Source organism: Lissotriton helveticus, chromosome 7, assembly GCF_964261635.1.
Source record: "Lissotriton helveticus chromosome 7, aLisHel1.1, whole genome shotgun sequence".
NCBI lineage: Eukaryota > Metazoa > Chordata > Amphibia > Caudata > Salamandridae > Lissotriton > Lissotriton helveticus.
Window position 1 is genome coordinate 765,249,459 of NC_136068.1, and position 12,188 is coordinate 765,261,646.

The 12,188-nt window shown below is 45.0% G+C and overlaps 1 protein-coding gene across 3 annotated transcripts in view; it reads left to right on the top strand.

Moving 5' to 3' along the window:
* Positions 1-12,188, top strand: part of MEIKIN (meiotic kinetochore factor) — an 836,714-nt gene that overhangs the window by 688,999 nt on the left and 135,527 nt on the right. The gene's annotated exons all lie outside the window — the stretch shown is intronic.

The following is a 12,188-nucleotide window of genomic DNA, read 5'->3' on the forward strand; positions in this document are numbered from 1 at the left end:
AATTTGTTTTTGTTCACATTATGACTCTGTGCACTTAACATGTGCTAAGTGATTGTGTTTTGGTCTTCAAACTTGGTATAACTGGCTTACACCTAATTGGCAGATTGAATTCACCTGTAAGTCCCTAGTAAAAAGGTACTACATGTACTTCGGGCCTGTAAATCAAGTGCTACTAGTGGGCCTGCAGTACTCACTATGCCACCCTCTAAAGTCGCCTTTTAAAACGTGTCTCAGGCTGGCCACAGCAGCACCTGTAGTGTAGAGCAGTTTTAAACTGCCATTCCATGTAACAAAAAACCTTTCTGTAGGCTTTACGTCAGCCTCCCTCAAATACCTATCGACTTTTACATATGCTTCTCTCAATCAATATGTCAGGCCTACTGCCTTTATCGTAACTTTTCATAATAAGCAATCAGGCATATAGCCTTTATCATTGGCTAGTCACCGTAACCAACTTTAGCCCATTGTCCTGATAAGCTTTCCACAAGGCAAATATCTAACTGGTAAAAGTACAAATGTATACAAAATTACAGTTGGCACAGCCTAGTCAGGATTATTGTGGTGCATATCTTTTATCCCCATATTTCCAGTAGATCACCAATACCAAAATCATAGCCTAATGTGATAATCTGTGAAGTTCTGTGTAAAAAAGTAACTGATGACTTAACACATAATATTTGTAAATCTGTAACAATGTGACATTGTTTCTGCATTGTTGAATCGTATTTGATATTTATTAACACTTGAAAATTCTCACTTGCAAGCAGAGGTCCATATCCCAAGAACATTTTTAGAAAATAAGAGAATCTGACATGTTGAAGAAATATTCTATATAGACTGAAAACCCACATTTTTGTGACCGCCCAAACTGGATTTATAAATAGCATAACTTAGAATAAAATTACCGATTCCTTTCCACAATTTCTTGTTTACCAATCCAACAAACTATTATTTAAAACTACATTGCAGCATAAACCTTTTCTTTGCTTCCCAGGGAGAGAAGCTATAACAAGCATGTAGAAAAATGCAGCCTGGTGCACAGCATCAAAGGAAAAGCTCAAATACTATATACTTTTGATTCGAGGAGCCAGCAGCTTCCATGTCATGTGCCTTGTACTGGAAGTTACTGCAGAGTTGGTTATTTTTTCCCCATTCGTGAGAGTCGGTTTTTTGAACATCACAGGAGTTCTATCACCTTTCCTTTTCTCTGAATTGGAGAGATGTTTGTTTCATTCAACTTTTTTAAACATCCTTTTAAGTGCACTTCCTGTTGGAGAAAGGAAGCAGCCTTTGACCCACATCGCCTGCATGTAGCCTGCCTACCAATTTAACATTCAACAGTGGTTTGCGGATTTTGTAATACTATGCAACGATCAGGATAGCAACTGCCTTCAAGGAAAACTGTTACAAAGACAAAATGTTCGCAAGTATGTGTAGAATCTTCTTTATTCTTCCACCACCACAGTTCCAGTCAGCTGTGGAATGGTGTAAACAGTCCTTGGTAGGGTCCATGAAGTGGGGGGGGTGTAACGGAATGCACCAAGTAAAGTCAAAAGGTAAGTTTATTTAGATCATAATCTTTAAACCAATGTACAGTACTATGTGCATTAAAAATATTATCTATTGACAACAGTTCAAACAAAACTCTCGTAAAAATCTCATTTCTTAAAAGAAGAGTGTAAATGGAGTTCTCCCAGTCATATGACATTTGGAGAAGGGTGCACGTATTAACAATTACTCCAAATGATTTTTGTCCTAATAAAATTCATAAAACCGGTTTTCTCTAGACCTATTTCTATCTAAAACATTAAAACCCATTCCTAACTTATTATAAGACTCTGTACAACCTTTATAAATTTCCCAAGTGCAATTGCAATATCAATGCTTGGAAGTTCGGTAATTAGCTCAAGTGCTTCTCTCCTATTTCTTATATAATATTTTATAAATATTGGACGCAGCCAAAGTTTACGCTTTTCTAAAATATTTATACAGTCCAACAAAAAGTGTACGGTATCCCCTTTTGTACCCAACCTGCATTTACAGTGCCCATTTGGGTCCAGTATTTTGGTTTTGAATTCTTTGTTTGATATTCAATGGTTAATCCCAATGCGTAATCTTAGGATCTCTTGTCTATACCACGGGTTAGGCAACAGATCCAAATAAGGTAACCAGGTTTCCTTTCCCCATGCGTTCATCATAAAATCCACTGATATTTTCTTTCCAAGATATTCCCTGTCCATGCTTCTAGTAACAGCTTGGCCATTGGATCTTAGTTCATGTTTTGAGCACTCTATTGTCAGTAGGTCCCGGGATATATCCACTTTTATATTTCCGCAGGCTAGTAACATTCTCTTTCTACACATTTTTGCCCAATTTAGGTCACTTTGTTGTATTTCATTTCGGCACCACTGTGCAACCTTTTGATCGTTTCAAAGGCGATTCCAGAATCTAATTACTGCACATTGTGCCTGGACCCCCCAAGCAGTTGTCCCTAGCTCCGTTCTTATGGCTTGCACCATTGCCGATTGGGGTAGAGACAAGAGCTTTTTCAAGCATTTTCCTTCCTCTAAGTCCCAGACTCCCTTACCGCTCAAATAAAGGATTTCTGCTCCATAGAGGGCATGTGGTGGAATCATCGCATTAAAAGCTTTCAGAAGTGGTCGATGCGACTTGTCCCCATAATCCCGGTTAAACATTTTTAACCCAGCAATTGAGGTTTGTGACTTCGCTTTTTGGGCTTCAAGGTGTGTTTGCCAATTTAATTTTTTGTCGAACCACACCCCAAGGTATCGATATTCATTTACAGATTCTGATTTAAGATCCCCTAAAAACCAATTAAACTTAGTCGCTTTTTCCCCAAAGCATAACATTTTTGTCTTGTCTAGATTTACCTTTAAAAATAACTTTTTACAATATTCATTAAAAAAGTTTAGTTTCCTTTGAAGGCCGATTTCTGTTTGATCCACTATTACTAGATCATCTGCATATAGCAGACACGGCACCTTTTTGCCATCCATCCTTGGGCTGGCGCTACCCTTCACCTTAAGGCATTTGGGTAAATCTGATAGGAAGATGGAGAATATTCATTCATTAATCTTTATTTCGGCAATTGTGCCATAAAAGATCAGCATAAAATTGATACAAACATAATCAAACATCAGTGTTCCATCAATAACGGAATAGCACATAAGTACAAAGAGAGAATGCGTCACCTATTCTGTATAGCAATCCAGTAAACCACTACTGATTCTTTAAAACAGTCTAAAATATTACAAATTAGCAAATAAAAACAATTTTGACAGTAAACTAAAAGCTTACATATAGTAACCTAACACAGAATTTTAGCACAAAATAGCACAAACGGAGGCTCAGGAATATGGTACCCTAGGAATTAGGAGCAATCTCTTGTGCCATGCTGCTTCTAGAAATTTGGCCATTGCGAAAACAGTTACTTTTGATAGGTCAGTTTTAAGAATTCTGAAGGCCTCAGAGCATTTGCGAAACCCTAGATTTTTACATAAAGGAATTACCCAAAACCTTCTGGCCGCAGTGTAGGCAGGGCAAAAGAAGACTAGATGCAGATCATCTTCAAGCCCACAATTGCAACCAGGACAGTTTTCCAGGGACTGCTGCTTCCATTTACTGGTGAATGCTCTTAGCGGAAGAGTACTGTACCGCCATTGGAGATATAACTTCCTGGCCAGATTTGGAAAGATGTCATCGAAGACTGACTCGAACTTATAGAAGTCTTTCACCCCGAGAAAAATGTTATCCAAAGAGTCTGGACGTGTACCCTGTGTATGGGATGCCAGGTTACATGCGTAAAAGGTTGCCACCAGATGTTTACGGGACAAACCCTGGCATGCCACTTCAGGATCGCTCCACAGGGACGGAAGGCCCAGCCGGGCAGATTCAGTTTTTATGTATTTAAACCACGGAATGTTCTCTATAGCAGGAAGAGCAAGGATTTCCTGCAATTCCTGCCTATAATTGGCTAACTCAGGAGTGGACCATAATCTTCTCCAAAAAGTTAGAGGTTTCACACCCACCACTTCATCCAAGGGCTTCAGCCCCAGGTCCAGCCTAAGAGGCCGAAGTGGTGTACTTACCGGTAGCTTTAGGAGTTGTCTAAGAAACTTGTTTTCTAAAATGACCAACTCTTTTTTTACAGGCATATCCCCAAAGTTCACTACCATAGAGGATCACTCCTCTGGCCTGGAGTCTATAAATCTCCAACGAGGGGGCTAGCGGCCTAACAGATGATCTATTGGAATTTACTAACCTAATTATTCCCCCTGTTAATTGAGCCAATCTGAGCTGGGACTTAGCCTGGTGATCACCCCATTCCAGTTTATCATTAATGGTCACGCCCAGGTACTCAAACGTAAAGACTCTTTCTAATCTATTCAGGCCTATAGATGGATTAGGACGTATTTTTTGGGGGGGATTAAAGATCATATACTTAGTTTTCATGGCATTTATTTCGAGACCATGCTCTCCACAGAATGCCTCAAACCCCTCCAGGATACGCTGAATCCCCATAGGGGATTTCGACAGCAGCAGGGTGTCGTCCGCAAACATAATTGCGGGCACCCTGCTGCCGCCGAGCCTAGGTGCATCTGTGTTGGTGACATTGTTTAAAAAGTCGATTACCCCGTTGACAAAGAGGCAAAACAGGGTCGGTGCAAGAACACAGCCCTGCCTTACCCCTCTGCCAACGGGAAATCTTTTAGAGAGGCAACCCATCCTCCCGCACCTAACCTGTGCATAATTATGTGTATGTAAGCGAATAATGATGTCTAGGAGAGCGGGGGGGAGGCCGAGTTTGGCAAGTACCGTCCAAAGTTTGCTCCGCGGAACCAAGTCAAACGCTGCACGGAGGTCGACAAAGACGGTATGCAATGTACCCCCCTCCACCCGCACCGTCTTCCAGAAGAGAAGGGCCAGCCGAAAGATTTGATCCGTGGTTGACACCTTACTCCTAAACCCCGCCTAGAATGTGCTTAAAATTGAGTGGTCCGTCATCCATTCCTGCAGGCGGTCAAGGATCAGCCTCGCAAAAACTTTTTGTGAAACATCAATGAGGCTGATTGGCCTGTAGTTGGCTGGGAGCAGAGGAGAGCCCTTCTTAAAGATAGGTACAATCTCTGCTCCCAGCCAAGTACTGGGGACCGCCATTCCCCCAAGGATTGCATTAAAAACTAGTAGCAAGTAGGGAGCCCAAACCCTAGGTTGGTGCTTAAATAGATCACCCGGGATTTTATCTAATCCGGGGGCTTTTCCTGATGACAGTTTGGATATTGCGTTAGAGACCTCCCCTAATGAAAATTCCAATGGCTCAGCGCCTTCCAAAGTTAAAGCTTGCGCAGTTGGCCCACCGGGGGATAAAAGATGTTCAGATAATGACCCAGCTTGGGGCTTGTGCAGGCCCGGGCCAGCCTCTTCGTAAAGACTGCGGAAGTGATCTTCCCACACCGAAGCCGCTATGTTGGCCTCCACAGCTTGAGTCGGCTCGGCAGACCCTGTTCTCACTATCTGCCAAAATGTACGAGCATCTCTAGCCTGTAGGGAGGCCAACATATTTTCCCAATTGGAATAGTCCCAATCCACCTTTGCATGGTGGATGGCTTGCTTCAGCTCCGCCCTCCTCGACTTAATTATCTCTATGTCCCTGGGGTGCTTCAATGCAGCGAGCAGTTTGGCCTTTGCCTTCCTACAAGCTGAATTGAACCATGAGGGTCTTTGCCCCCTGCGGGGCCCTTTCCTCACAACTGGATTTAAGAGTTCCACAAGGGTATCCACCAAATCCGTATGGGGGGTACCCAGCTTGGGGAAAAGAGGATTGATTAATGAGGGCCCCTACGCATTCGAATGTGGGAAGGATCCGTGCATAACGCTCGGAGATATGGGCAGGGTTATCCAAGAGCTTAATCCAACGAACTCTGCGCCTATCGTTAGTTAAAATTAAATTAAGATCTGGGGTTGCCTCAACCGGCTGATCATCCGTAGAACCACTGGGCGAAACCAGCGAGAGAATCAGCGCATTGTGGTCGCTGTCACTTCTTTGGACTACTTCGAAGTCAGAGACCTTATTCCAGTCCGAGGTCTGAACAAGGATGTAATCCAAATGAGACTCCTGCCCGGGTTTGTTAAAAGTAGGTTTTAAAGGGATGTCACTCCTAGATCGGCCATTACAAGCCTCAGAAAATTACTGAGAGTAAGTGCCAGAATTTGTGTTGCTAGGGGAGTCCATGGCTTAGCTGGGGGGCCAACTAATTGCGGAATTCCCCACTGGTCATCCTCCTCCAGAAGTGCTCCCTCCATAGTCAGGGTTAGCGGCTCAAACTGACAATTAAAATCTCCCCCCAACAGGATCCTAACACCCTTGGGTAATGTAGGCAAAAATAAGGAGAGCTCATCAAAGGTGGGTGATGGCCTTGTTATACCCACCGGTCTGGAGTATACGTTTATCAGAGCGAGTTGTGTACGGTTCGACCATTCCAACAGCACGCACTGAACATCCAGTGAGTTAGTTTTAAGGGCCCTAGCCATGCATCCCAGATGGGATGCCACCCAGATGCAAAGGCCCCCCGAGGGCCGTCCTCTCCCCTCCCATTTGGCTGGGATTGAGAAGGTTGCATAGCCTGACCGCCATTTGTCCTCCGGCACCCATGTCTCCTGAAAACAAGCATACATCCTGAGTGTCAATAAAAGACCCCCAATCTGGGGAGTCTAGTTTGCCCTGGAGTCCGGCTAAATTCCAGGAGAGAATAGACAAACAGGATATATGCTTGCCGGAAGACGTCGCAGGGGAATCAGGTAGCGTAGCCACAGTGATGGCTGACAACTCGGGAAAGGGTTCAATAGATTGGACTTCCCCACCGATCACACCCTCGCCCATTTCATTTATTTGGCCACCCATGCACTGGTCAAACTGTAATCTTCAATCGCAGTCGTCCAGACCAGAGAAGACATCAAACCTGTTTACTGACTCCAGGGGTGTGAAAGGTCTCAGGTGTTCCATTCTCCTATTAGGATTTCTATTAGACCTGGGAGGTACCGTATTCCACCCGAAGGGGTCAGCAACATGATGAGGGTGTGGGGGCTTGTGACGGATACCCAGTATTGTAAGACATTAGGGGGACCATCTGGTTAGGTACCTGGCCACCAATGTAGGTGGGGGGAAACACCAGGGATCTGGGGTAGAAATAAGTCAGGGGACGCGGGACAATGGAGTTGCTGCCTCCACCCTGGGGCCAATTTAATATATAATTGACTGCTGGAGGGTCTCTAAAATTTACGACAACTAGATCTCCATCGTTGTCCTTGACCCTACTACCCAGCCAAGAGAGTCGTCTAACGTGCACAATATCACCATTGATGTTATGTGTGAGTGGTCTAAATTGGGCAAGCCAGTGCATAATTTTGTTTTTAAGCTGGAAAAACCCCTCCCTCTTGTTAACTGGCAAACTAGGGACCCCCGTCAGAACAACCACATACGGGGCAGCTTCAGGAGGCAATTCTACATGAGGGCTTTTACGAGAGGGTGACCTGGTATGTCTAATGGAACCCCTTATGGTCTGCTGTGGATTCCCAGCAGATGGTTTTCCAGGTCCCATCATGGCTGCACTAACTGGTTTGGAAACTGAGTTGTTATTCTGCTTGGGGGAAGGAACCTTCTGTTGCTTGGAGTTCGTTAGTTTAATGGATTGGGAAGTGCCTTTAGAAGCGCCGAGAGTGCACGAAGTCACCGCGGCTGGTGGTGCCGGAACCCCACTCACCAATGCCTTGGATGGTCGCTGGTGATTATTAACTACAGCCTCAATGTCTTCAAGCTTTTTCTCCACCCTCCTCAACCTCTCTATAATGGGTAAGATGAAAGACCTTATTAGGTGTTCCATGTTATCCAGTGAGGCGGCAGTAGAAACATCCATTAGGGAGGGGTCATCAGGAATATCAATTGGGACATTAGTGTTCACAAATTGTACAACTGGTACCAATGGTGGCAAAGGTGCCGGATTTGGCGTGTTAACTTGAGCGACCACTGTAACCAGAGCAGTTCTGATGATAGGCTTAGAAGGTTTTCCAAAATCAGTATGACTAATCTTTGGCTTTTGGGCCCCCCCCCCCCCCTCCTTCCGTCTTCTTTTTGCAGGTGGTGGGCCATGAATCTTTGCCTGCACTGGTTTTTTCAATTTATTTTGAACATGTTTAGCCTGGGCCAAGGTCCGAGTAGTCAAGTCCGCATCGAACAGTATCGGACTAGAGGGAGGAATGTCACTTACAGGCTGGTCTATATGGGCCAAGGGTGTTGGAGTGCAGTCTCGTAACAAAAGTGGGAAGCTTTCCAAAGATAAAAGATCTGCATTGCTGGGAGTACATCCAACAGTAAGGGGAAGGGCATTGAGCGGGGGATCTGCGGAAACCTTATTCTTCATACTTTCGACAGAGCGACGGCGCTCTGCCCTACGCTCTGCCAGGGTCTTCTCCCTATCTGGATCGATGAGAGCCTTTGTGAAATAATGGTCAAGAGGGCCGTTAAAACTACACCCAGCCTTCTCAGGAAGTGGTTGCTCCGGACTTAGGAGCATTGTGGATAAGTGGACCAAATAACTGCAAGAATCAATAAATGGAAGAGAGTAGGCCCTGCCCGGCCTCACTCGGTCTCAGAGGGCCCGCCCTTTGCCCGGGCTTCGCCCCGAGCTCCGTCCCGCGCGCGTCCCGCGTTCGCGAGAGTAAGTGGAGTTAAATACAGGGGAGGGGGTGGGGCGGGAAGAGTCGCAGGTGCGCTGGTGCCTCACGCGCTTGTCCTGCTGGGACTCGCAGTCCCACACCCACTAACCGGACTGGCTCTGGTCTCTCCCCGGGATTCTTGCAGGAGTTTAAGGGTCCACGGGCATCCAGGAAACAGCAGTCCAAATGTAAAACGAGACGGCTGCGAGCGGGGGCCGCGAGCCGTTATCAGCAGCAGGGGGAGGGGTGGGGCGGGAAGAGTTGCAGGTGCGCTGGTGCCTCACGCGCTTGTCCTGCTGGGACTCGCAGTCCCACACCCACTAACCGGACTGGCTCTGGTCTCTCCCCGGGATTCTTGCAGGAGTTTAAGGGTCCACGGGCATCCAGGAAACAGCAGTCCAAATGTAAAACGAGACGGCTGCGAGCGGGGGCCGCGAGCCGTTATCAGCAGCAGGGGGAGGGGTGGGGCGGGAAGAGTCGCAGGTGCGCTGGTGCCTCACGCGCTTGTCCTGCTGGGACTCGCAGTCCCACACCCACTAACCGGACTGGCTCTGGTCTATCCCCAGGATTCTTGCAGGAGTTTAAGGGTCCACGGGCATCCAGGAAACAGCAGTCCAAATGTAAAACGAGACGGCTGCGAGAATAACTGGGGTGCCAGTACGCAGCCTTGCCTTAGGCCGTTTCCGATAGGAATTTTCGGCGTCAGTGACCCCTCAGTGTCCCTGATCACTTGGGCCCAATTTTCCCGGTGCAGTTCTTTTAGTACCGTCAGCAAGTCTCTTGGGATATTTTTCTTTATTAATATTTCCCAGAGACAATCCCTATCCACCGAGTCAAATGCGGCTCGGAAGTCCACGAAGCAGCAGCAGAGTTTTCCGTTCTGCTCCGTCGACTTCCTTGCCATTGCCCATAGGGAGAAGCAGTGGTCTATCGTTGAATGTCCTGCTCTGAATCCTCCCTGTTCAATCGGTATTATTGAGTTCTCCTCAACCCAGTCGTTCAGTCTGTTTAAGACTAGTTTTGAGAAGACCTTTTCCCCTATGTCCAAGAGGTTTATCAACCTATAGTTTTGCGGTTCCCCTGGGTTACTCTTTTTATGGATAGGTCTGATTATAGCCCCCTTCCAATTTGTTGGCATTTTTCCCTCGGTTAGGATTAATTGAAAAAGGTGGGAGAAAAACTTTGCCCACCAATTTGTTTGAGATTTAAGAATTATGGCTGGGAGGTTATCCGGCCCTGCCGCTCTAGTTAGGTTCTGTTTCTTAATTATTTCTGCCACATGATCTTCTGCAAAGCCTAATTTGAATTCATTTGAGATTTCCTGCCAACTTGGTGGCACTCTTGCTCCTGAGACAAACCTAGCTTCATACAATTCCCTTATGTATTTATCCCAGGCTGCCTCGCTTATGATGCAAATCAAGTCTCCAGCTGGGGGAGATGATGCTGCTTTTATCAATTTCCAAAATTGTCTCAAATTCTTATTTTCAATTGATTCTAGCAGTTCTCCCCAGTATCTCTCTTTATACTCCCTTTTTGCGTCGAGGACCATCTTTTTAAACTCTACTTTTAGAGAAATAATATATTTTTCCCTCTCTTGGTTGAATTCTTTGTTTTGGTTTCTGGCTTCTGCCCTTATCTCCCTTTTTTTATTTGGCAGTCCATTGAAAACCATTTCAGACGGCTGGCACGGTTTATTAAGCTTTTACTTTTAGTCTTTTTTTAATTCTATCTTTAGACATTGGACTGATTGGGCTATTTTCTTCTCATACCATTTTAGAATTAACTTTTCTAAGTTTACTAGTTCTGTTTTTTGTTGAAACACTTTTAACTTTTCCACATATTCTCCGGTTACTCTAGTTGTTGCCCTTTTTGGATACTCCATTTCTTGGTGAATCACCTTTTCCCTTGGTTCCACCCTTCCCTATTTTAATTTCACGGTGAGCAAATTATGATCACTACCCTCACCGTGGAGAACCTTAAAGTCCTGCACTAAGGGGTAATTCCAAGCTGGCATAAAGACATAGTCAATTGGGGACTTTTGTAATCCTTTTTTAAAGGTCTTCTTTGCAGGACAGTCTGTTTTAAACCTGCCATTTAGACAAAAGAGTCCCTTTTCCCCCAAGTAATTGACCAATTCCCAATCCAGCTTTGAGGGGTCACATGGTGGAAAATTAGCGTGACTTATTCCATAAGTGTCTAATAATTCTGTGTACCAGCGATCGGTCTTCATTGGATTTAACTTATGGTTAAAATCCCCTAAAATTTATACTATGTCTGAGGAATACCTTTCAAAAATATCCTCTACGTCCTGTTTGAAGTTTCCCATCTCTCTTACATAGTCACCTACATTGTCCCACTGTATATATACATTTATGACAATTAGCTTTTCATATTTCTTATCCTGGGAGAGATGGTTTATCCTGCACACCAATAACCATTTACACTTTACTTCTAACAATGACACATTTCTTAAAATTTTTGTTGAGATAAGAGTCATTATTCCCCCCGAGGGGCGGCCAAACTTTTGTCTTGTTGCTGGTCGATTTAGCTGATAATAGCCCTCGAAGATAGGGGTTTCGCCGCATGCCCAAGTCTCTTGTAGGCAGGCAATTGCTACTTCGTTTACTCCGTTCTTTATTTGTTCCCTTTTTAGGACATTGCCTAGCCCGTTTACATTCCACGTTAAGAGACTTAGGGCAGACAGCACCCCTCTCTCCTATTCTATCTCGCTTAGTCTCCCGGCTGCCCCACTTCCATCCATATCGCACTCAATTGAGTCACCTACATAACTGCAATGGCTCCAGTTGCCCCACCAAACCTCTTTTGCAGTATTATTTATCACTATCCTTAGTTGGTTACCTGCTTCCTCTTTGCCCTAGTGTAATCTCACCGGTCTCTTCCTTAGGCCCGCATGACAATTTAGGAAGTCCCTTCCTGGAAGTACATTTCCCCTTAAGTCTTTTTCAGTCAACACCTTTACTCCCTCTTTAAGGATCTCACTGGTTGCCCTCAAAATTGCTTTCTTTACCAAGTCTGAGTATAACCATACTTTTGTTATATCCCTGCCTGGCATGCTATCGATGAAGCCCACCTGTCTTAGGTCTTTTGTATCGATCCCACTCAGGCTTACACATTTAGAGAAGATCGCCAAAATTTGTGATCTATTTAGGGGTTTTATTTTTCTTGACTTCTTACCCCTTTGGCCATCTTCAGCTGATTCTAGGTAGACCCATTTATTGTTCCCCTGATCATCTCCCTTCTCTAGGGGTGCTATGGTTATCTGTCTTGGACCTTTCTTCCCTGTTGCACCCATTTCGATCTCGTGTGACTGGGATATATCTTCCAGGTTACGATATCTCGGGAGGGTCTGCCTTTGGCTTTTTGGTGGGTTGGTAATTCTCTGGCTTATAGGTTTGTTCTTTCGTACTATCTCTTTTGGGTCCTTGCCAGTCTGC